At 44.6% G+C, this 26,217-nt stretch overlaps 1 long non-coding RNA gene across 1 annotated transcript in view; it reads left to right on the top strand.

The window, feature by feature from the left end:
- Nucleotides 1-1,557: 1,557 nt before the first annotated feature.
- LOC129051945 (uncharacterized) overlaps nucleotides 1,558-26,217 on the top strand; it is a 34,817-nt gene continuing 10,157 nt past the window's right edge. Inside the window, exons 1-3 of the long non-coding RNA XR_010136585.1 lie at nucleotides 1,558-1,702; nucleotides 11,122-11,214; nucleotides 12,529-12,597. This is a non-coding gene — a long non-coding RNA (uncharacterized LOC129051945). The remainder of the gene's footprint in view (nucleotides 1,703-11,121; nucleotides 11,215-12,528; nucleotides 12,598-26,217) is intronic.

Below are 26,217 nucleotides of genomic sequence, written 5' to 3'. Positions count from 1 at the left end.
ATCTCCTCCACAAAGTAAATATTATTTCTGTGTTTGTTTCTTATATAATTATTTGCCTCTTATTAGCATGTTCAGAATTCTCCCTGGCTTTATTCTTCTTTAGCTACTATGGGGTTGATAATATGTGAAACATTACTTGGACACAAGAACAGCAACATTGTTGAATTGTATGTAGTTCACAATGACCATTCATTATAGCTAATGCCATCTGTTGGTGGAGGGAAGAGTTGACATTCTTTTTTTCTGTGACTGTAGACATTGAAATATAAGGGGAGAAGCTTGTCTATACATATTGTTCAGAGGCTTTAAAAATAATTCACTGTATATAGTAGATACTTTTCCTTGTAAATATATAAATAGATCTATTTTATTTATTTATTTTTTGAGATGGAGTCTCGCTCTGTCACCCAGGCTGGAGTGCAATAGCTCGATCTCAGCTCACTGCAACCTCCGCCTCCCGGGTTCAAGTGATTCTCCCTGCCTCAGCCCCCAGAATAGCTGGGATTACAGGTGCGCGCCACCACACTTGGCTAATTTTTGTACTTTTAGTAGCGACGGGGTTTTGCCATGTTGGCCAGGCTGGTCTTGAACTCCTGACCTCAGGTGATCCCTCTGCCTTGGCCTCCCAAAGTGCTGGGATTACAGGCATGAGCCACCGCTCACGGCCTAGATCTATTTTATTTTAAAATATCTCTGTACTGTTCCATAGTATGGGTGTACCATAATTTATTCAACCATTCCCCAATTGATGGGCATTTAGGTTGTTCCTATATTTTATTTTATTTTTTTGAAATGGAGTTTTGCTCTTGTTGCCCAGGCTGGAGTGCAATGGAATGATCTCAGCTCACTGCAACCTCTGCCTCCTGAGTTCAAGCGATTCTCCTGCATCAGCCTCCCGAGTATCTGGAGGTATGCGCCACCAGTCCCGGCTACTTTTTGTATTTTTAGTACAGATGGGGTTTCACCATGTTGGTCAGGCTGGTCTCAAACGCTTGACCCCAGGTGATCCACCTGCCTCAGCCTCCCAAAGTGCTGGGATTACAGGTGTGAGCCACCACGCCCGGCCTTATTTTTTATTTATTTTTTTGAGACAGAGTTTTGCTCTTGTTGCCCAGGCTGGCGTGCAGAGGCATGATCTTGGCTCATTGCAACCTCTGCCTTCTGGTTTCAAGCGATTCTCCTGCCTCAGCCTCCCAAGTAGTTGGGATTATAGGCGCCTGCCACCACGCCCAGCTAATTTTTGTATTTTTAGTAGAGATGGGGTTTCCCCATGTTGGCCAGGCTGGTCTCGAACTTCTGACCTCGTGATCTGCCCGCCTTGGCTTCCCAAAGTGCTGGAATTACAAGCGTGAGCCACCACGCCTGGCCTTTTTTTTTTTTTTTTTTTTTTTTTTAAGTAGAGATGGGTTTTCACCATGTCGTCCAGGCTGGTCTGAAATGCCTGACCTTGTGATCTGCCCGGCTGGTCTCAAATGCCTAACCTCAGGTAATCTGCCCACCTCAGCTTCCCAAAGTGCTGGCATTGCAGTCATGAGCCACAGCACCCAGCCCTAAAGAAAGCTTTTTGTTTGTTTTTTGAGACAGAGTCTCGCTCTGAGACCCAGGCTGGAATGCAGTGGCACGATCTCAGCTCACTGGAACCTCTGCCTCCCAGGTTCAAGTGATTGTCCTGCCTCAGCTTCCCGAGTAGCTGGTACTACAGGTATGTGCCATCACTCCTGGCTTATTTTCAAATTTTAGTTTAATTTTTTTTTTGAGTCAGGATCTTGCTCTATTGCTCAGGCTGGAGTGCAGTGGTGTGATCATAGCCCACTTCAGCCTTGACCTCTGGGCTCTGTGATCCTCCCACCTCAGCCTCCCAAGTAGCTAGACTACAGGTGTGCACCACCATCCCTAGTTAATTTTTTTTTTGTAGCAATGTCATCTTGCTATGTTGCCCAGTCCGATTTCAAATTCCCAGGCTCAAGTGATCCTCCCACCTCAGCCTCCCAAAATGTTGGGATTACGGGCATGAGCCACTGTGCCTGGCTTAGATTTTTTTTACTACAGATAATCTCAGAAATTACATATCTTTAGGTTTAAATATATATTTCTTTGATTTTCAATAAGCATATAAATGGCATCTTTTTATAGGTTTATTCATCATGTCAATAAATAGATTTCTGCTTCATAATTTTTTTTTTTTTTTTTGAGACAGAGTCTTGCTCTGTCACCTAGGCTAGAGTGCAACGGCACAATCTCAGCTCACTGCAACCTCCACCTCCTGGGTTTAAGTGATTCTCCTGCCCCAACCTTCTTAGTAGCTGGGATTACAGGTGCATGCCACCACATGAGGTTAATTTTTGTATTTTTAGTAGAGATGAGGTTTCACCATTTTGGCTAGGCTGTTCTTGAACTCCTGACCTCAAGTGATCCACCTGCCTTGCCCTCCCAAAATGCTGGGATTACAGACGTAAGCCACAGTGCCCGGCCTTGCTTCATGATTTTTTAGTGCTTATATAATATTACAAGAAGAGGTGGTGTAACAGTTTGCCCAGATAACCTCTAAAGTTGGATATTTGTGTTGTTTCTGTAGTGACAAACTCAAATGTTCTTTATATCTCTTGCACTGGCTGTACATGTGGGCCTTATTGCAGCAAGGCTACAGGAGTGAAGCAATAATCAAAATAAACCAGAGATTTCCTGAATAAACCTGTGTCTTCAGACAGTGGACAGTTTTTTCTTTTCTTTTCTTTTTTTTTTTTTTAAGATGGAGTTTCACTCTTGTTGTTCAGGCTGGAGTGCAATGGCGTGATCTCAGCTCACTGCAACTTCCATCTCCCAGGTTCAAGTGACTCTCCTGTCTCAGCCTCCTGAGTAGCTGGGATTACAGGCGTCCACCACCATGCCCAGCTAATTTTTCAAAATATTTTTAGTAGAGATAGGAGTTCATCGTGTCGGCCAGGCTGGTCTCGAACTCCTGACCTCAAGTGATCCGCCCACCTCTGCCTCCCAAAGTGCTAATATTACAGGCATGAGCCACTGTGCCTGGCCGACAGTTTTCTATAATCGTCAGCCACTTCCAGTTTTATAACATCACACATCATAGTGGCTTCAAGATTCGTGACATAAGGCATTTTTCTCTGGTTAAATTAAGGTGGGGAAACTTGTTTAGCTGACCAGCTGCTTGAAAAATACCTTACAACTCATGAGCTGGCTTTTGTCATTAATTTGGTTAGGCGGTTTCAGATATTTATATTTTGTTGTTTTTTGAAATGTTTGTCCAAATTCCGAGTGCCAGCCAAACGTTCACACTCCTGTCTATTATTCTAGGGAGTACTACTCTAAAGAATACAGTAGTTCCCCCTTATCTGCAGTTTAACTTTCTTTGGTTTCAGTTACCCATGGTCAACCATGGTCTGAAGATATAAAATGAATAATATCGGAAATAAAAACCATTCAGAAGTCTTTTTTTTTTTTTTTTTTGAGACGGAGTTTCGCTCTTGTTGCCCAGGCTGGAGTTCAGTGGCACTGCTGGGGATTGATAAGGAATTAGAGAGACCAATGGGGTTGAGGAGGATATTTATTATTTAGGTGCACCAGCCCAGTCAGATTCACATCCAAAGGACTGAGCCCTGAACAAAGAGTTAAGTTACCTTTTAAGCATTTCCTGGGGTGGGGAGAGATCTCTGTAGGGGGAAGCATACTACAGAAGCGAGAAACAAAGACAGTTATTTAATTAATTGGGACATGCATTACATCATTTCTTACTTTTCAAGGAAAAACTGTTTTTTTGTTTGTTTGTTTGTTTTTTTTGGACGGAGTCTCGCTCTGTCGCCCAGGCTGGAGTGCAGTGGTGTGATCTCGGCTCACTGCAAGCTCCGCCTCCTGGGTTCACGCCGTTCTCCTGCCTCAGTCTCCCGAGTAGCTGGGACTACAGGCGCCCGCCACCATTTTATGACTTGAGTTTATCTGTCTAGTGACCTTGCAGCTGCACATGTAGAGAAACAGGGTCTTCACAATGCCTGGGAAAGGAGGAGAGATAAGGCTCACTAGCCACAGAAAAACAGGCAGTTAATTTTTAAAGATCTCCAGCTCTTTCTCTTTTTCAGGGGGAATTGGGTTTTCTTACATACAACTGAGTTTCTGCTTACACATTTTTAAATTTCTTTTAATTTCTGTTCCAGCGCAATCTCGGCTCACCTTAACCTCCGCCTCCCGGGTTCAAGTGATTCTCCTGCCTCAGCCTCCCGAGTAGCTGGGATTACGGGCACCCGCCACCATGCCAGGCTAATTTTTTATGCTTTTAGTAGAGATGGAGTTTCATCATGTTGGCCAGGCTGGTCACGAACTCCTGACCTCAGGTGATCCACCCGCCTCGGCCTCCCAAAGTGCTGGGATTACAGGCGTGAGCCACCGATCCCAGCCCGTAAGTCTTAAATTGCATGCCATCCTGAGTAGCATGACGAAGTCTTGTGCCATCCTGCTCCCCCCAGCTCAGGACATGAATCCCCACTTTGTCCAATGTATCCATGTTCCCCACTCATTAGTCGGTTCCTAGCTGTCTAGGTGATCAGATCAACTGTCTGAGTATTTCAGTGCTTCTGTTCAAGTCACCCTTATTTTATTTAACAATGGCCTCAAAATGAAAGAGTAGTGATGCTGGCAATTAGGATATGCTAAAGAGAAGCTGGAAAGTGCTTCATTTCGGTGTAAAGGTGAAAGTTCTTGACTTGAGAAAAAAATCGTATGCTGAAGTTGCTAAGATCTACAATAAGAATGAATCTCCTATCGGTGACATTGTGAAGAAGGAAAAAGAAATTCATGCTAGTTTTGCTGTCGCACCTCAGACTGTAAAAGTTGTAGCCACAGTGTGTGATAAGTGCTTAGTTAAGATGGAAAAGGCACTAAATTTGCAGGTGGAAGGAAGACATGAACAGGAACATGTTCCAATCGATGGCAATATATTGGGCCAGATTAACTTAATGTTAATTAAACTTTTTTTTTTCTTTGAGACAGGGTCTTGCTCTGTTGCCCAGGCTGGCTGCAGTGGCACAATCTTGACTCATTGCAGCCTCGACCTTCTGGGCTCAAGTGATCCCTCACCTCAGTCTCCCAAATAGCTGGGACTGCAGGCACACGCCACCACACTTGCCTAATTTTGTTCATTTTTTGTAGAGACGGTTTCATTATGTTGCCCAGGCTGGTCTTAAACTCCTGGACTCAAGCAATCTTCCTGCCTCAGCCTCCTAAAGTGTTGGGATTACAGCCATGAGCCACCACACCTGGCAAATTAAATTCTATTGTAGGTTTGTATGTATAGGAGAAAACAGTATATATAGGGTTTGATACTATTCGTGGTTTCAAGCATCCACTGGGGGTCTCGGAATGTATCCCCCAAGGGGAGGGCCACTGTAATTATCAAATTATAGTTGGGCCGGGCGTGGTGGCTCACACCGGTAATCCCAGCACTTTGGGAGGCCGAGGCGGGTGGATCATGAGGTCAAAAGATCGAGACCATCCTGGCCAACATGGTGAAACCCTGTCTTTATTAAAAATACAAAAATTAGCTGGGCATGGTGGTGCGCACCTGTAGTCCCAGCTACTCGGGAGGCTGAGGCAGGAGAATCACTTGAACTCGGGAGGTGGAGATTACAGTGAGCCGAGACTGTGCCACTGCACTCCAGCCTGGCAACAGAGCGAGACTCTGTCTCAAAAAAAAAAAAAAAAAAAAGAGTTGGATAAGCATTATATCAGAACTATTTTGTTTCTTTTTTTTGACTTATGTGTATATTGGATAAGTGTCTTTTTGGTCAGGGCCTGTTTTATTTGTCCATAGGAAGATCTAGGGCATGACTATTTGTCAGAAAGAGGAAATACAGGCATGAAACCAACAGGACAAACTTTATTACTTTAAGGATTTTCCTTCTTAGCGTCTGTCAAGGGCTTATGACCAGAAAGAGTTGTCCAGTCTATGGAGCTGAATTGTATTAACTTTAGAGATTTTACAGCAACTTGAATTTTGTTTACAATCGGTTCTTATGTGTTTATCTTGATTTATAAAGATGCGACATGTTTGACAGATTTAAGCATATACTTCTTTTCGAGCAGTCAGCAGATAATTATAGACTATTTGATTTCTTTTTAATTTTGTAGAGAGGGGGTTCTCCCTACATTTCCCAGGCTGGTCTCGAACTCCTGGGCTCAGGCGATCCTCCTGCCTTGGCCTCCCAAAGTGGTGGGATTACAGGCATGAGCCACCACATCCAGCCAGACTATTTGATTTTTTCGGATGCTTCCTAAGAAAGGATCCATCCCCCACTTCCTTCTTTTTCCTATTGAGGGATAGTATACATATTACAGATTTCATAGCCTATATTAATCCTGAGTACTTGATAGATTTTTACATAGGTACACATCCATGTGACCACCATCCACATAAAGAAAGGGGACATTGACAGCAAGCCAGCGAGCCTCCATGTGCCCCTTTCCCATCTATACTATCCTCCTGTTGGAGGTAACTACAATTCTGATTTTTTTTTCTTTTTTTTTTTGAGACAAGGTCTCCCTCTGTCGCTCAGGCTGGAGTGCAGTGGTGCAATCAGGGGTCACTGCAGCCTGGACCTCTGGGGCTCAAGAATTCTGATTCTATTATCATCAGTTTTGCCTGTTCTTATACATACAGCGTGTGCTCTTGTGTGTGGTTCCTTTTGCTCACCATTCTATGTTTTTGAGCTGCATCCATGTTGTTGAGCATACAAACAGCTGTTTTGACGTTGTTGTCATTGTGTGGTATTCCATTGTATGACTATGCTACCGTTTATCTGTCTGTTGATGAATTTGAGCTGTTTCCAATAACAAATAAAGTGGCTAGTAACATTCTTGTACATGTCTATTTGTGTAGCCATTCTCTTGGGTACATACTTAGGGTTAGAGTTGTTAGGTGAGAAGGTAGGCACATATTAAGTGTTGGAAAAGTCTGCTAAACACATTCCCAGAGGTTGTACAATTTCAGACTCCTACTGGCAAGATCTGATGTTCCAGTTGCCCCGGCCTTGTGAACCCTTGCCACTGTCTGTCTTTTAAATCTAGCCATTCTGCGGAGTGTGTTATGGTATTTCCTTGTGGTTTCAATTAGTATTTCATGGCTACTTGATTTTCTGGGTCTACTCTACCCCGTCTTTTCGCTTTTTGTCTGAAAAGCCTTATATTCTGTGTAATGAAATACGCCAATGTTTAAAATTGTTTCTGAGATGACTGGACAGCTTTTACCCATTTGCTTACTTCCAGTCTTGGCATCAGTATTCTCATGGCATTAAGAATGTTCGTGTGTGTGAGGCTGGGCATAGTGGTTCATGGCTGTAATCCCAGCACTTTGGGAGGCCGAGGTGGGTGGATCACCTGAGGTCAGGAGTTCGAGACCAGCCTGGCCAACATGGTGAAAACCCATCTCTACTAAAAATACAAATATTAGCCGGGACTGATTGTGCATGCCTGTAATCCCAGCTACTCAGGAGGCTAAGGCAGGAGAATCGCTTGAATCCGGGAGGCGGAGGTTATAGTGAGCCGAGATTGTGCCACTGCACTCCAGCCTGGGCAACAGAGCGAGACTCTGTCCCAGAAAAAAAAAAAAAAAAGAATGCTTACGCGCGCACGAGTCTGTGTGTGTGTGTGTGTGTGTGTGTGTGTGTGTTGACATCTGGTAGGTTTCTGTTTCAGAATTTTTCTTTTCTTTCTTTCCTTTCTCCCTCTCCTCCCCTCCCTTTCTTTTGAAAAGGGTCTCACTCTCACCAGGCAGGAGTGCAGTGGTGCCATCACCACTCACTGCAGCCTCAACCTCCCAGGCTCAAGCAATCCTCCCACCTCAGCCCCGTGAGTAGCTGGGACTACAGGCATGTGCCACCATGCCTGGCTAATTTTTTATATTTTTAGTAGAGTTGGGGTTTTGCCATGTTGGCCAGGCTGGTCTCAAACTCCTGGCCTCAAGTGATCCACCCAACTCAGCCTCCCTAAGTTTTGGGATTACACGTGTGAGCCACTGTGCCCGGCCTTAGTCCCTCTTTAATAAGAACATTAACCCCACTCATGAGGCTCTGCCCCAGTAACCTAATCACCTCCCAAAGGCCCCACCTCCTAATACCATCACCTTTCGGGAGAGAATTTCAACATAAGAGCTTTTGGAGGATACAAACATTAGGCCATAGAAGGTGGCTATTGGCATAGGGTGGTAGGTACTTCATGCACGCAACAGGGGGTATAAATTAGTGTAGTCTTTCCTGGTGGGGATTTTGGCAGTCTCTATAAAAAATTTTAAAGTGGGCTGAGCGCAGTGGTTCACACCTGTAATCCCAGTACTTGGGAAGGCTGAGGTGGGCAGATTACTTGAGGCCAGGAGTTTGAGACCAGCCTGGCCAACATGGTGAAACCCCGTCTCTACTAAAAAAATACAAAAATTAGCCAGGTGTGGTGGTGCGTGCCTGTAATCCCAGCTACTTGGGAGGCTGAGGCAGGAGAATTGCTTGAACTGGGGAGGTGGAGGTTGCAGTGAGCCAAGATCGCACCACTGTACTCCAGCCTGGGTGACAGAATGAGGCTCTGTCTCGAAAAAAAATTTTTTTTAAGTGCCTATTGTTTAATGCAGCAGTCCACTTCTAGTTATTTATTCTACAGAAATACTTTATCCTATGGAAATATTCTATTCCTTGAAAATATTCCATGTGAGCCCAAAGATATTTAAGTAAAGTTCATATACAATGTCCATCATTGTTTGTAATGAAGAAAAATAGAAGCCAGGCACAGTGGCTCACACTTGTAATCCCAGCACTCTGGGAGGCCCAGGCAGGCGGATCACCTGAGATCAGGAGTTCAAGACCAGCCTGGCCAACATGGCGAAACCCCATCTCTATTAAAAATACAAAAATTAGCCGGGCGTGTTGGTGGGTGCCTGTAATCCCAGCTACTCAGGAGGCTGAGGCTGGAGAATCACTTGAACCGGGGAGGCAGAGGTTGCAGTGAGCTGAGATCGTGCCATGGCACTCCAGGCTGGGTGACAGAGAGAGACTCCATCTCAAAAAAAAAAATAGGAAACTGCCCATATGTCCACCGATAGAGGCATGGTTAAACACTATTTGGTATGTGGTATTATGTTATTTTTAGAGACAGGTCTTGCTCTGTTGCCCAGGCTGGAGTGCAGTGGTGTGATCACTGCAGCCTCACACTCCTGGGCTCAAGTGATCCTCCCACCTCAGCCTCCCAAGTAGCTGGGATTACAAGTGTGAGGCAATGTTCCTGGCAGCACATGGTATTATATACTATACATCAGTCAACAAGGATGACGAATGGTCATTAAAAATCTTCAATACTTACTAAGTTCAAAATGCAAGTAGGAGAATAATAGGCATAACACGATTCCATTTATATAAAAATAATGCACACTGCAAAAGAATGAAGTTGGACCCTTACCTAACACCATATACAAAAAATAACTCAAAGTAGATCAAATACCTAAACGTAAGACCCAACACCACCACCACTCTCAGAAGCAAACATGTGATAAACATGACATTGGATTTAACAGTGAATTCTTACATATGTGTGACACCAAAGGCACAGGCAACAGATGAAAAAATAGACAAATTGGACTACATGGAAACTTAAAAGTTTTTATGCCTCAAAAGACACTATCAACAATGTAAAAAGGCAACCCAAAGAATGGCAGAAAATATTTGTAAATCATATATCTGATAAGGGATTATCATCCAGAATATGTAAAGAGATCCTAAAACTCGGCCGGGCATGGTGGGTCACTCCTGTAATCCCAGCACTTTGGGAGGCCCAGGTGGGTGGATCACTTGAGGCCAGGAGTTCGAGACCAGCCTGGTCAACAAGGTGAAACCTCATCTCTACTAAAAATACAAAAATTATCCAGGTCTGGTGGCAGGCGCCTGTAATCTCAGCTACTTGGGAGGCTGAGGCAAGAAAATCACTTGAACCTGGGAGGTGGAAGCTCCAGTGAGCTGAGATCGCACCACTGCACTCCAGCCTGGCCTGGGTGACACAGCAAGACTCCATCTCAAAAAACAAACAAACGAACAAAAAACCTCCTAAAACTCAACAACAACAAAATCAATCCAATTCAAAAATGGACAAATAACTTAAATAGATATTTCTCCAAAGAAGATATACAAATGGCAAATAAGCACATGAAAAGATGCTCAACATCAAGAATTATTAGGGAAATGTAAATCAAAACCACAATGGGATAACACCTTAAACCTATTAGGATGCTACTATCAAAACTAAACCAAAAAAAACAACAACAAAAAATAAAATAAAATAAAATAAAAAGAACCCAGAAAATAAGTAATGGCAAGAGTGTGAAGAAATTGTCAGTCTTGTACACTGTTGGTGGAAATATAAATTGATAAATCTGTTATGGAAAACAATGTGGCAGTTCCTCAAAAAATTAAAAGTAGAATTACCATGTGATCCAGCAATTCTATTTTTGGATATATACTCAATAGAATTGAAAGCAGGATACAGCCATGTTCATAGCAGCATTATTTACAATAGTCAAAAGGTGAAAGCCAACCAAGGGTCCATCAGTGAATGACTGGATAAGCAAAATGTGGTATATCTATACAATGGAATATTACTTACGCTTAAAAATAGGGAAATTCTGACACATGCTATGATATAGGTGAACCTTGAGGACATTATGCCAAATGAAATAAGCCAGTCACAAAAAGACAAATAGTGTATGATTCTACTTATATGAGGTACCTAGGAGTATCAAATTCAAATAGTGGTGGTTACCAGGGGCTGGAGGAAGGGAGAAATGTTTATTGTGATTGTTACTATTTAATGGGCACAGAGTTACTGTTTAGTGGGTACAGAGTTACAGTTTTGCAAGATGAAAAGGGTTACAGAGATGGATGGTGATGATGGCTGCACTACATTATGGATGTATTCATTTATTTTAGAGACAGAGTCTCACACTGTTGCCCAGGCTGGAGTGCAGTGTCTGTAACCTTCAGCTCCTTGGCTCCAGTGATCCTCCCACTTCAGCTAGGACTGTGGGAATATGCCACTATGCTCAGTAATTTTCTTTTCCTTCCTTCTTTTTTTTTTTCTTGTTTGTAGAGATAGGGTCTTTTTATGTTGCCCAGGCTGGACTTGAACTCCTGGCCTCAAGTGATCCTCTCGCTTCAACCTCCCAAAGCGTTGGGATTAAAGGTGTGACTTACTGTGCCAGACCTGAATATATTTAATAATACTGAACTGTACACTGAAAATGGTTAAGATGGTAAATTTTATCTTAATGTGTATCTCGCCACAATAAAAAATGGAAAATATGAAAAATGTACTCATGGGTTTATTTATTTATTTATTTTGAGAAAGAATTTTACTCTTATTGCCCAGGCTGGAGTGCAATGGCGCCATCTTGGCTCACTGCAACCTCTGCCTCCCAGGTTCAAGGTATTCTCCTGCCTCAGCCTTCCAAATAGCTGGGATTACAGGCGCCCGCCACTATGTCCAGCTAATTTTTTTGTATTTTTAGTAGAGACGAGGTTTCACCATGTTGGCCAGGCTGGTCTCGAACTCCTGGCCTCAAGTGATTCCCCCCGCCTCAGCCTCCCAAAGTGCTGGGATTGCAGGCGTGAGCCACCGCACCCAACCACATAGGTTTATTTTTATATATACATATACATGTCTATAAATGCATAAAAAAAGGACTAGAAGGATACACTCCAAACTGTTAATAGTGGTTACTTCTGGGAGGGGGTTAGTGAGTGTCTGGAACACACTAGGGGATGGAAGGAAGACATTTTGCATTTTTTTTTTTTGAGACAAGGTATTTGTCACCCAGGCTGGAGTACAGTGGTGCAATCATAGCTCACTGGAGTCTCGAACTTCTGGGCTAAAGCAATCCTCCCACCTCAGCCTCTTGTGTAGCTGGGGCTACAGGTGTACGCCACCCTACCCAGCTAACTTTAAAATTTTTTTTGTGGAGACAAGGTCTCACCTTGCTGATCAAGCTGGTCTTGAACTCCTGGCCTCGAGCAATCCTCCTGCCTTGGCCTCCCAAAGTGCTGGGATTACAGGCATAAACCATCATGCTTGGCTCACCTTTTGCTTTGCTTTTTTTTTGAGATGGAGTCTCGCTCTGTCGCCCAGGCTGCAGTGCAGTGGCACGATCTTGGCTCACTGCAACCTCTGCCTCCTGGGTTCAAGCAATTCTCCTGCCTCAGCCTCCTGAGTAGCTGGGACTACAGGTGTGCCCCACCACACCCGGCTAATTTTTTTGTATTTTTAGTAGAGACGAGGTTTCACCATGTTGGCCAGGCTGGTCTCGAACTCCTGACCTTGTGATCCACCCACCTCAGCCTCCCAAAGTGCTGGGATTATAGGCAAGAGCCACCGCACCCAGCTCTGCCTTTTGCTTTTCAAGATATTTCTGTACTGTTTGAATTTTTACAGCAAAAGCATAGTGACTGGGAAGGAAAGGTTGAGCAGCAAGCCTGAAACATATTTCTTCTCTTTACCAAGGATCCTTGGGGGAAGAAAAGGATCCCTACTCACATCCCCTTGTAAACACTCCAGTAACCAGAGCTTCTGGTAAGCAAACTAATGGTATTTACTAGCAGAAAGATAATGGTAAGTCTTTATCTGTGTAATGCATTTATCAATATATACGTTGTCTGCCTAGAGCGTTTACCAGAAGTAAAATTGGAATTTGTGGATTTATGGGGCATAGCGTGCTGGAAAATGTCACATAAGCTGTGTAATTAATGGGGTGTAAAATGAAGATGCTCTGTAATCAATATGGCTCCCTCGTGTAAGTGGTGGCATGTACAATTGCTTAGACTCACACGTTAAATACAAGTGCAAACATATTCTATGCAGTAGAGGAATGCTCTCTGTGGGGGAGGTGTTGATGGTGTTGAACTTCAAGGGAGGGATGTTTTGCCTGTGCCTTGGGATCCTTTGAATTAGTATCCTTTGAATTAGTAGAGTTCGGTACTGTGAGATCTATGATTCATGTGATTTGATTTGACAAATTGGGAGACATAGATTGGGTAACATCAGCACATAAATGCATCTTACAGCTGTGGAATTTGAGAGATATAGTCAGAGGGAGGGTGAGAGAGGGCATAGATACAAAACAGAAGAGCAGGCTGGGCATGGTGGCTCACACCTGTAATCCCAGCACTTTGGGAGGCCGAGGTGGGCGGATCACCTGAGGTCAGGAGTTCGAGACCAGCCTGGCCAACATGATGAAATCCTGCCTCTACTGAAAATACAAAAATTAGCCAGGCGTGGTGGTGGGTGCCTGTAATCCCAGCTACTCAGGAGGCTGGAGGCAGGGAGAATTGCTTGAACCCAAGAAGTAGAGGTTACAGTGAGCTGAGTTCGTGCCACTGCAGTCCAGCCTGGGTGATAGAGCGAGACTCTATCTCAAAAACAAAACAAAAAATGTAAAGAAAACAGAAGTGCTTGGACTATTGCAGTAGCTTCATAACTGGTCTCCTAGCTTCCCTTCTTGACTTCTCCATAACCCAATCTCCACACAGCATGACACCCCTGTTTGGAACTTTCCAGTGGCTTGCCATCACATTTAGAATAAAATACAAAGTGCTTATCATGGCCCACAAGGCCCTACCCAAATGGGCTCCTGGGACCTCTTCAGCTCAACTCCTAGTACTCTCTTCCTTGTTAACCAATATTCATGCTATGCTGGGCTCTTTCAACTGCCTGAGAGCCCCTTTCTGACTGTTTTCTCTGCCTGCAGTATCTTTCCCTTGGGGCATTCTCTGCATGGCTGGCCCTCTCTCAGGTTTCAAGTCTCAGTTGCAATGTCACCTTCTCAAGGGATTTGCCTTGGTAATGCAATCTAAAGCAGCTCTACCCTCACTTAGTCTCTATTGCCTTACCTCATCCCCATCATTTTATTTGCTTTAGAGCACTATCTGAAATTATTGTGTTTTCTTGTTTATTTTTTTTTTTGAGACAGGGTCTTGCTCTGTCATTGAGGCTGCAGTGCAGTGGCACAATCATGGGTCACAGCCAGCAAGGAAGAGACTACTAGGAGTTGAGCTGAAGAGGTCTCAGGAGCTCATTTGTGTAGAGCCTTGTGGGCCATGATAAAGACTTTGTATTTTATTCAAAATGTGATGTCAAGCCACTGGAAAGTTCCAAACAGTGATGTCATGCTGTGTGAAGACAGGGTTATGGAGAGGTCAAGAAGGGAAGCCTCGACTCCCAGAGCTCAAGTGATCCTCCCAGCTCAGCCTCCTGAGTAGCTGGGACTACAGGTGTGTGCCACCGCGTCTGGCTAATTTTTAATTTTTTGTAGAGACAAAATCTTGCCTTGTTGCTTAGGCTGGTCTTGAACTCCTGGGCTCAAGTAATCAGCCCACCTCGGCCTCTCAAAGAGTTGGGAATACAGGTGTGAGCCACGGTGCCCAGCCTGATTTTTTAATAGTGGTAAAATATACACAACATAAAATTTACCATTTTAACAAAAAAAATTTTTTTTTGAGGTGGAGTTTTGCTCTTGTTGCCCAGGCTGGAGTGCAATGGCATGATCTCAGCTCACTGCAACCTCTGCCTCCCAGGTTCAAGCGATTCTCCTGCCTCAGCCTCCCAAGTAGCTGGGATTACAGGTATGTGCCACTGTGCCCGGCTACTTTTTTATTTTTGGTAGAGATGGGATTTCTCTATGTTGGCCAGGCTGGTCTCAAACTCCTGACCTCAGGTATCCACCTGCCTATGCCCCCCAAAGTGCTGGGATTACAGGTGTGAGCCACCATGCCCGGCCCATTTTAACTATTTTTAAGTGTACAGTTCAGTGACATTAAGTACATTCATAATGTGTCATCATCACCACTATTTCCAGAACTTTTTTTTATCATCCCAAACAGAAACTCTATGCCCGTTAGACAGTAACTTCCCATTCCTTCCCCCCGCCAGCCTCTGGTAACCTCTATTCCACTTTTTGTCAATGAATTTTCCTGTTCTAGGTACCTCATATAGGTGCAATGATACAATCTTTGCCCTTTTGTGTCTGGCTTTCAGGGTTCATCCATGTTGAAGGATGTGTCAACATTTCACTCCTTTTAAAGGTTTTCAAGATTCATCCATGTTGTAGCATGTGTCAGCATCTCATCCCTTTTAAAGGCTGAGTAATATTCCTTTTTTTTTTTTTTTTAGATGAAGTTTTGCTCTTGTTGCCCAGGCTGGAGTGTAGTGGCGCGATATCTTGGCTCACTGCAACCTCCGCCTCCAGGGTTCAAGCAATTCTCCTACCTCAGCCTCCTGAGTAACTGGGATTACAGGCATCCGCCACCACACTTGGCTAATTTTTTTTTGAAACGGAGTTTGGCTCTCGTTGCCCAGTCTGGAGTGCAATGACGCTATCTCAGCTCACTGCAGCCTCCGTCTCCCGGGTTCAAGTGATTCTCCTGCCTCAGCCTCCCGAGTAGCTGGGATTATAGGCATGGGCCACCACGCCTGGCTAATTTTGTATTTTTAGTAGAGACGGGTTTTTTCCATGCCTGTAATTGCCACCATGCCCAGCTAATTTTTTTTTGTCTTTTTAGTAGAGACGGGGGTTTCTCCATGTTAGTCAGGCTGGTCTCGAACTTCTAACCTCAGGTGATCCGCCTGCCTCAGCCTCCCAAAGTGCTGAGATTACAGGCATGAGCCACTGCGCCTGGCCTTAATTTTTTGTATTTTTAGTAGAGACAAGGTTTCACCATGTTGGCCAGGCTGGTCTCGAACTCCTGACCTCAGGTGATCCACCTGCCTTGGCCTCCCAAAGTGCTGGGATTACAGGCATGAACCACAGCGCCCAGCAGATGTCTCTGTTAATTGAACAGTTTAACTTGATTCTGTCCCACAGAAATATAACAAGAGCCATATATAGAATTTAAATTTTTTTTTTTTTTTTTGAGACAGGGTGTCTCTCTGTCACCCAGGCTGGAGTGCAGGGGCATGATCACAGCTCACTGCAGCCTCGAACTTCTGGGCTCAAATGATCCTCCTGTCTCAGCCTCCTGATTACTAGAACTACAGGCACGTGCCACTGTGCCCAGCTATTTTTATTTTTGTAGAGACAGGGATCTCGCTGTGTTGCCAGGGCTGATCTCAAACTCCTAGGCTTAAGCAATCCTCCCTCCTTGGCCTTCCAAAGTACTGGGATTACAGGCGTGAGCCACTGTGCCCAGCTGAATTTTCTAGTAGCCATATTAACACAATAAAAAGAGGCCCTGCAAATCACTGGCAAGCTACTTAACCTTCTTGATCTTCCACTCCCTCTTGGTAAGATATCTACCAAAGGGCAATTGTAAAGATCAGATGAGGTAGCATATAGGAAAGATATACATGAGAATGATTTGCTAGTGCAACATCTGATAGTCAAAGTGTTATTTTTATTTTTCTAGAAATAAACAAATGATTTGAAAAAGTATCATGTGGTGAGCACCAGATGGATAATGAGACAAGTTTATTAAACATCTTAAACTGTGCAGTCAGTGACAAAAGCAAGTGGGAAGCAACTAAAGATGTTAGAGCTGGGAAAGCCGCCTCATCTGGTCAAAGTCAGGAGGAGCAAATCCCTCTGAGCCACCAGCCCGTTTGCCTACTTGGCTCGACCCCAGCTGACAGCCGGTGCAGGAGTTACTGCTGCTTGGGAGACTTGAGATTTTGGCCAGCGGCATGCTTTTGTAATCTTCTATGTGACTGTATTCGCTTCCGTTTCTGACTCAGAATGAACAGGGAAAGGCGCTGCTGGCAGCTGAATTGCCTCAAAGCCCAGCTCCAGCCAACCCTTTGAATAGTAATGAGAGCAATGTGCTCCTCCACACATCACCTAAATAGGGAGGCCCATTTGTTATCACCACTTGGCAGATGAAAGTATTGTTTCACAGAGGTTAAGTGATTAGGCCTGGATAAGCAAGCAGAATTTCGAACCCATGTAGCCTGACCCTGGGCCTTGTGCTGTTAGCCCTGAGGCTGCTTTAGGGACCAGAGATTACGTTATTAGGCAAATATTAAATAAACTAAGTGCATTTCGTTGCCTTCCCACCCTCAGAAAGCAACCTGGACTCAACCACTTTATTACTGATATATTTATATCACTCTATTTTGCAGATGAAAAGCACCATTGAGTATCCCTTCCTCTCTCTTTTTTTTTGAGACAGGATTTTGCTCTGTCGCCCAGGCTGGAGTGCAGTGGTGCAATCATGGCTCACTGCAGCGTCGACCCCCTGAGTTCAAGCAATCCTCCTTCCTCAGCCTCTCCAGTAGCTTCAATGATTCTATTTTTAGTACTTTTAGTGATCACCCTACACCTCTAAAGGAAGGTTTGGGCCAAGCATGGTGGCTCATGCCTGTAATCCCATCCTTTGAAAATAAACTCACCCTCATAGCTCAGTAATTTGTTGCTGCTGAGATGATTGAAAAGAATGGACCTTGAGTTCGAACTGTTCAGTTGTGGTTGTCACTTAAGGTCCAGCTTGCTGGGCTTCTCTGGAGTGCTGAGGCAAGGGGTGCCCCGCCCTATCCAAAATCTGTGTTGAGTCAGAAGGCAGACGCCAGAAGTCCATGGGGCAATTCCCAGGAGGAGGGCCTGCTCTGAGTGACATGTCCTCTTGGCTCTGTGGCCTCCTCACCTGGAGGGGGCGTCTGAAGACAGAATCCAGGATAGTAAGTCCCAATGACGAGTTCCATTCATGGTGTGGCAAGTAAGCTCCAACTAGACTGATCTTCGGGCAGATTCCAACTATTAACTCTGGGGGAGAAAAAAAAAGCACTGGAGATTAAAAAAAAAAGCAGGCAGATTCTGAAGAGGAGTCAACACTTGGAAGAAGGAAATGGCACAGGATGAATTTCTCCTGTTTTTAATTTAAATTTTTTTCTTTTCTATTTTAAAAATATGTATTTATTTACTTAAAAAAATTAAGATGCGGTCTCACTATGTTGCCTGGGCTGGTCTCAAACTCCTGGGCTCAAGTGATCTGCCTGCCTCAGCTTCCCAAGGTGCTGGGATTACAGGTGTGAGCCACTGTGATTGGCCTGTCTTTTGACTTTTAAAACCTATCCTGAACATTTTTCCATGCTGCTGCTTTTTTTTCTTCCCCATCTCTGTCGCCTAGGGTGGAGTGTAATGACATAATCTCGGCTCACTGCAAACTCCATCTCCTAGGTTCAAGCAATTCTCCTGCCTCAGCCTTCTGAGTAGCTGGGATTACAGGCACGCACCAACATGACCGGCTAATTTTTGTATTTTTAATAGAGATGGGGTTTCACCACGTTGGCCAGGCTGGTCTCAAACTCCTGGCCTCAAGTGATCCGCCCACCTCAGCCTCCCAAAGTGCTGGGATTACAGGTGTGAGCCACAGAGCATGGCCATTTTTTCCCTCCATGCTTCTAAATATTATATATAATTATATATATATATTCTATATATATATTATATATATAATTTATATATTCTATATATAATATATATATTCTATATATATTATATATAATTATATATATATAGAATATATATATAATTATATATATATATATAAAATATATATATAGACAGGACCTCACTCTGTTGCCCAGGCTGGAGTGCAGTAGTGCAATCTCAGCTCACTGCAGCTACAACCTCCCCAGACTCAGGCTATCCTCCCATCTCAGCCTCCTGAGTAGCTGGGACTACAGACATGCACCACCACACCTGGCTAATTTAATTTTTTTTTTTTTTTTGTAGAGACAGGGTCTCACTATGTTGCCCAGGCTGGTCTTGAACTCCTGGGCTCATCTTCCAGAGTGCTGGGATTACAGGTGTGAGTCACTATGCCCAGCCATGCAATATCATTGTTGGTGACTGTGTATCAGTCACAATATGACTAGATCGTAATTGATTATTAAGTGTATTAGCTTTATATTTTACACATGAATCACAAGCATTTTTCTCAGTTGGTTTCCGCTTTATAACTTTATGATGAGCCTGTCCTTTCATTAGTTGGCTGTGGTCCAATAAAAACCAACCACCATCTCTCTGGGTAAACATCTGATAAATGGCGTTTCTGATGTGGGCAGTGTCCATGTCTTTTTTGTTTATCACTGTATTGCCAGTGTCTAGCATAGCACCTGGAGTGAAAGAACTACTCACAAAATTTGTGGGCAGGTGCGGTGGCTCATGCCTATAGCCCCAGCATTTGTGAGGCCGAGGCAGATGGATCGCTTGAGCCCAGGAGTCTGAGACCAGCCTGGACAATGTGGCAAAACCCCAAGTCTACAAAAAAATACAAAAATTAAGCTGGGCGTGGTGGTGCACAACCTGTAGTCCCAGCTTCCCAGGAGGCTGAGGTGGGAGGATAGCCTGAGTCTGGGGAGGTCATAGCTGCAGTGAACTGAGATTGCACCACTGCACTCCAGCCTGGGCGACAGAGTGAGACCCTGTCTCAAAAAATAAATAAACAGACCAGGTGTGGTGGCTCATGCCTGTAATCCCAACACTTTAGGAGGCCGAGGCAGGCGGATCACCTGAGATTAGGTGTTTGAGACTAGCCTGGCCAACATGGTGAAAACCCATCTCTACTAAAAAAAAATACAAAAATTAGCCGGGCATGGTGGTGGGCACCTGTAATCCCGGCTAATCAGGAGGCTGAGGCACGAGAATCACTTGAATGGGGGAGGTGGAGGTTGTAGTGATCCGAGATATCACTTCATTGCACTCCAGCCCAGGCAACAAGAGCAAAACTCTGTCTCCAAAAAAAAAAAAAAAATATATATATATATATATATACACACACACACACACACACACACACACACATATATATATACATATATATTTAAAATAAATAAAATTTGTGTTGACTAACACAAATTGATCATGTTTGATTGACTAACTTGAGACCTGTGTTTAAGGCGAAGACTCAGGGTACCATCACTTGTTGCTGGCCTTAGTCTGTTGAATAGCTTTTAATTTAGTAATTCATGCCCTTTGACCTAGTAATTCCCCTTCTAGAGTCTATCCGAAAGAATTTTTCAGAGACGCAGGCAAAGATTTATATATAAGGATGATCATTCCAGTTTTAAGAGTGAAAAATTCGAAATAATTTCTAGCAATATGAAAATAATATGTAATTACAACATAAACACTAATATGGGGGTTTTGAATGTTTTGATGATGTGAGGAAGTTCTTATGATGTCATGGCATATACAAAACCAGAATGTAAAATTGTTCATAGGATTTCTCAACTCTGTTAAACTTAGCATGAAATACACCTAACACGTGTTGGGTGAGTTGGGAATGATTTCAGCACCAAGGAAAAGAAAACCTAACTCATGGTGGCTTAAACATAGAGGGGTTAACTCTTCTCTCATTGGCTGGGCATGGTGGCTCACGCCTGTAATCCCAACACTTTGGGAGGCTGAGGTGGGCAGATCACTTGAGGCCAGGAGTTCAAGACCAGCCTGGCTCACATGGTGAAATCCTGTCTCTACTAAAAATACAAAAAATTAGCCGGGCGTGGTGGCGGATGCTTGTAATCCCAGCTACTTGGGAGGCCAAGGCAGAAGAATCCATGAACCCGGAAGGCAGAGGTTGCAGTGAGCTGAGATCACGCCATTGCACTCCAGCCCGGGTGACAAGAGTGAAACTCCATCTCAAAAAAAGAAAGGTTTTATCTCATATGTAGCCTGTAGCCTGGAGGTGGTGGTTGAGGGTCCGATGGCAGCAGCGTGGAGATGTCACGGCCGGATCTCTGTGATTCTCTTTTCTTTTTTTTTCTGAGATGGAGTCTTGCTATGTCATCCAGGCTGGAGAGCAGTGGCGCAATCTCAGCTCACTGCAACCTCTGCCTCCTGGGTTCAAGCAATTCTCCTGCCTCAGCCTCCTGAGTAGCTAGGATTACAGGTGTGTGCCATCATGCTCGGCTAATTTTTGTATTTTTAGTAGAGACGGGGTTTCATCATGTTGGCCAGGCTGGTCTTGAACTCCTGACCTCCAGTGATCCACCCGCCTCAGCATCCCAAAGTGCTGGCATTACAGGCATGAGCCACCGTGCCCGGCCTGCGATTCTCTTTTCTTAATGGCTGGGCTTCCATAAAGAAAATCGAGGCCTGCCCCAGCTCCAGGATGACTGCGCTTGAGTCAGAAAGGAGGAGGCGAACTTGTACGGTGCCTGCAGTGTCTGTCCCTTTGATCAGGAACACCAAGAGCCTACCAAGGTGCCCCAGCAGATGTTGGCTTATTTCTCTTTGACTAGAATTGTGTCCCGTGGCTACCCCCAGCTACAGGAGAACCCGGGAAAGTGAGTATTTAACATCCCAGTCTCTAGAGTGGAGGCAGCAGTGGGGAATCGGTGGGAATATCTGTTAGGTTAGTTGATAAACTAACATTTCATTTCCATTGTACTTGTTTCGGGCTGGTGGGTTTATGGGTGTTTTTACTTTTTTTCTTTATTTTTTCTGTCTCATGTAATTTTTCTACAACAAGCATTTCTAATTTCTGTTGTTGAAAAATATGACAGATACTGCTCTAAAAATCCCTTGTGAGGTTGTGGGCTTTCATTTCTGGAAGTGTTCATACTATCATCAGTCAAAATTGTGCAGAAGGAAGGAACTGTTGAATTCTGTGGGGGCTGGATTGACACCTCTCTCTTTCCCAGTAGACTATGACATCCCCAGGGAATGGGTGGGTGGGGAAATCTATGATTTGTTTAGCTCCTGTCAGGTACTGTGCTAGTTACTTGGCAAGCAAGCATCCTCTCATCTAATTCTCATAGCAGCCTTCCTTTTACAGATGAGAGGAAGACAGGCTAAATAACTTAATCAGGCCATACCTTGGGTGAAAGGAAGCTGGATCTCAGTACCAGGCTTTAATTTTGTAGGTTCCTGAGACATGGTAATCTCAATAAAATGTGTGTCGAATGAATGTGGAGTCAATGAATCCCTTGGATGTGTAAGTTTTTAAAAGAAAACTGCAGCGGTTCCTTGATAATTATTTCTTGTAGAGCACCCATTCATTTTAACTTGCGCAATTGAAAAATAACAGGCTGTGTAAATTTCCTGCAGGAGGGGAACTCTGCACACACTTTCCTGTATCTAAAATGCTTGCCTAATTGCCGGATATAAATAACGAGTATGACTCCTGTATGAAAAGACAGCTGAAGATTTGTTTCTCATGAAGTCTCTGAAGTTTTTTATTATGAAAAAATTCCAAACATATTCAAACATAGAGAGAATGGTAGTATGAACTCCAAGGTACGCATCACCTAGCTTCAAGAAGCATCACTATTTTGCTAACTTTTCCGTTTATCTCCCCGCTCCCACTTTTTTTTATTAGACTAAAGTACTTTAAAGCAAACCCAAAGACTCATTTCACCATGAACATATTTGTAATTGGAATAAAAGGGATTTTCTGTGGCCCTGCGTTTTTCTTTCTTTAGATCTGCTAGTGCAGGAAGCAATGATGTAAAAATCATCCCAGGGCACGTGGATTTCTGGAGGCCCAGGTGAAAAGAGGCGTATTCCTCACAGGCTATGCAATTTGTTTTTCCCTTAGCTCCTCTGGCTCCGGCAGTAATACTTTCCTCAAATGCTGAAAATTAAATATCTGGCCTCTCTTAGCTAGATTTCTGGGGAGTGCTTCTTTTGAGACTATTTTTGGCATGAAAATATCACTCAAGTTGCTTGAAGTTATTTGGAATTTTTAAAGCATGGAAAGCATCTCACTAGAGCCATGGTTGAGGCTGAGTGGATAGAGTTACTTATTACCCAGGCTATCATTTCCCATCCAGCTTCTTGCTTTCTGTGCCCATCTGTTTAATGGTTCTAATGCTTTAGGACGGCCGGGCGCGGTGGCTCAAGCCTATAATCCCAGCACTTTGGGAGGCTGAGGCGGGCGGATCACCTGAGGTCGGGAGTTCGAGACCGGCCTGACCAACATGGAGAAACCCTGTCTCTACTAAAAATACAAAATTAGCCAGGCATGGTGGCACATGCCTGTAATCCCAGCTACTCGAGAGGCTGAGGCAGGAGAATTGCTTGAACCCGGGAGACGGAGGTTGCAGTGAGCCGAGATCATGCCATTGCACTCCAGCCTGGGCAACAAGAGTGAAACTCCATCTCAAAAAAAAAAAAAAAATGCTTTAGGACAAGGACTGCATCCTGGTTGGGATGTGAAAGGTGACCCAACAGGTGTGGAGGAGGAGTGGCTGGTGGCCAGTAGAGGGGAATCTGCTTGGCTGGCCAGCCTTCCTTCCAGCTGTGTGCCCTGCCTAGGCTCTCTGGAAGAGTCCAGAATGCTGGGAGGTCCATGGAGAGTTTCTGAAAATGCTGGGATTGTCTGTGTCTCTTAGTCCATGTCGTGTTGCTATAACAGAAAACCACAGACTGGGTGATTTCTTTATTTATCTATTTATTTTGAGACAGAGTCTCACTCTGTCGCCCAGGCTGGAGTGCAGAGTGCAATGGTGCAATCTTGGCTCACTGCAACTTCCGCCTCCCAGGCTCAAGTAATTCTCCTGCCTCAGGCTCCCAAGTAGCTGGGATTACAGGTGTGTGCCAACAGGCCCAGCTAATTTTTGTATCTTTAGTGGAGAATGGGTTTCACCATGTTGGCCAGGCTGGTCTTGAACTCCTGACCTCAAGTGATCCACCTGCCTCGGCCTCCCAAAGTGCTGGGATTACAGGTGTGAGCCACCGCACCAGCCCAGACTGGGTGATTTATAAAGAAATTTAAGGCCTGGCATGGTGGCTCATGCCTGTAATCCCAGCACTTTGGGAGGCCGAGGCAGGCAGATCACGAGGTCAGGAGATCGAGACTATCCTGGCTAACACGGTGAAACCCCATCTCTACTAAAAATACAAAAAATTAGCCGGGCATGGTGGTGGGTGCCTGTAGTCCTGGCTACTCAGGAGGCTGAGGCAGGAGAATGGCGTGAACCTGGGAGGCAGAGCTTGTAGTGAGCCAAGACTGCGCCACTGCATTCAAGCCTGGGCGACAGAGCAAGACTCTGTCTCAAAAAAAAAAAAAAAAAGAAATTTAATTCTTACAGTTCTGGAGGCTGGGAAGTCCAAGGTTAAGGGAACATATCTGGCAAGGGTCTTTGTGCTGCATCATCGTGTGGCAGAGGGCATCACATGGTGAGAGAGCATGGGGGCAGGGGGCAAAACTCATCCTTTTATCAGGAATCCATGAGAATTACCCACTCCAACGATCACTAACCCACCCCCATGATAATGATACATCATGGATCAATAATTCACTCATGGCCAGGCGCGGCAGCTTATGCCTGTAATTCCAGCACTTTGGGAGGCCAAGACAGGTGGATCACTTGAGGTCAGGAGTTCAAGACCAGCCTGGCCAACATGAGGAAATCCTCTCTCTACTAAAAATACAAATACTATCTGGGTGTGGTGGCAGATGCCTGTAATCCCAGCTACTTGGAAGGCTGAGGCAGGAGAATCGCTTGAATCTGAGAGGCGGAGGTTGCAGTGAGCCAAGATCGTGCCATTGCACTCCAGCCTGGGTGACAGAGTGAGACCTTGTCTCCAAAAAAAAAAAAAAAAAAAGAGGAAAAAATTCATCTTGAAGGCAGAGCCCTCATTACTTCACTTCCTCATGTCTTATAAGAATCAACACTGTTGCACTGGGGATTAAGTTCTAACACATGAACTTTGGGTGACACATTCACATAAAGTGTTTGCCGAGACCTAATCATAGACTCTAGAATGCTCCTCCTCCCTCACACCTCACTGCCACATCACTAAAGGCCCATTTACAACAGTTCCTTTTTATGCCATGCCTGCCTTTTAACAATGAATTACAAGGCATACTAAAAGGTAAAACACACAGAAGAGACAGAGCAAACATTAAAACCAGACTTAGATATGCCAAGCATATTGGAATTATTAGGCCAGGATTTTTTTTTTTAAATTTTTGAGATGGGGTCTCACTCAGTTGCCCAGGTGGGAAGTTCAGTGGTGCCATCACGACTCACTGCAGCCTCGACCTCCTGGGCCCAAGCAATTCTCCCATCTCAGCCTCCCAAGCATCTGAGACCACAGGCACATGCCACCATGCCTGGCTAGTTTTTCTTTATTATTTGTTGAGAAAGGGTCTCGCCATCCTGCCCAGGCTGGTCTTGAACTCCTAGGCTAAAGTGATCCTCCTGCCTCGGCCTCCCAAAACGCTGGGATTACAGGCATGAGCCACCACACCCAGCCAGACCAGGAATTTAAAAAAATTATGATTCATATGTTAAGGACTCCAATGCACCAGACCAGGGACTGGCTTCTGCCCCCAAACTGGCTTGTCAGCAATCACAAAGCTCACAACATTTCCAGCCCCATGAAGCACAGCTTGTAGCTTCTTATAGTGCAAGTGCAATCTGCACCAACAGGGATGCTCACGTCATGTTCCACCAAGGCCAACAGGCTTTCCTATGTCATTGAAATTTGTGACATATTTTCATTGACACACCAAAGAAGCCAAGACTTTCCTCTGATGTTGGAAGTGTTAAGAGTAGGAGTGTGGGCTAGGTTGATGTCTTTTTGTTTACTACATATTCATAGGAAGAGAAAAGCAAAAGAGGATGAAGTTCTGGGAAGTAATAAGATAATCTGGCTGGGGAGGGTGGCTCATGCCTCTAATCTCAGCACTTTGGGAGGCCAAGGCAGGTAGATCGCTTGAGCTCATGAGTTCGAGTAACATGGTGAAACTCCATATCTACAAAACATACAAAAATTAGCCAGGCATGGTGGTGTGTAGTCTCTGATACTCAGGAGGTTGAGGCAGGAGGATCACTTGAGCCTGGGAGGCAGAAGTTGCAGTGAGCAGAGATGGTGCCACTGCACTCCAGCCTGGGCAATTGAGCCAGGCCTTGTCTCAAAAACAAAACAAAATAAAACAAAAACTTAGTGTCCATTGGAAGGACCCTCAGAATGATCTTCCAACCTTCTGGTTTTATAGATGGGAAACTGAGGCCCAGAAAAGGAAAAGTATTGTGCAAGACCACACAGCGAGTGGATGGTAGAGGGGTGCTTCAAACCAGCGGTGTTTGCCTCCAAGATCTGCGTGATTCCCCAAACTCCAGTCAGGTCTCCCTGGTCCCCGCTGCTCCCTGCAGAGGTCTCATCAAACGCCTGGCCTGCCTGCACCATGCGGCCTGGAAGTGAGCCGCTGGGGGATATGTTACCCACCATACATATCTTGATACGTGGGG

This window comes from Pongo abelii, chromosome 1 (assembly GCF_028885655.2).
Source record: "Pongo abelii isolate AG06213 chromosome 1, NHGRI_mPonAbe1-v2.0_pri, whole genome shotgun sequence".
In the NCBI taxonomy this organism is placed as follows: domain Eukaryota; kingdom Metazoa; phylum Chordata; class Mammalia; order Primates; family Hominidae; genus Pongo; species Pongo abelii.
This window is presented reverse-complemented; position numbering and strand designations above follow the sequence as displayed.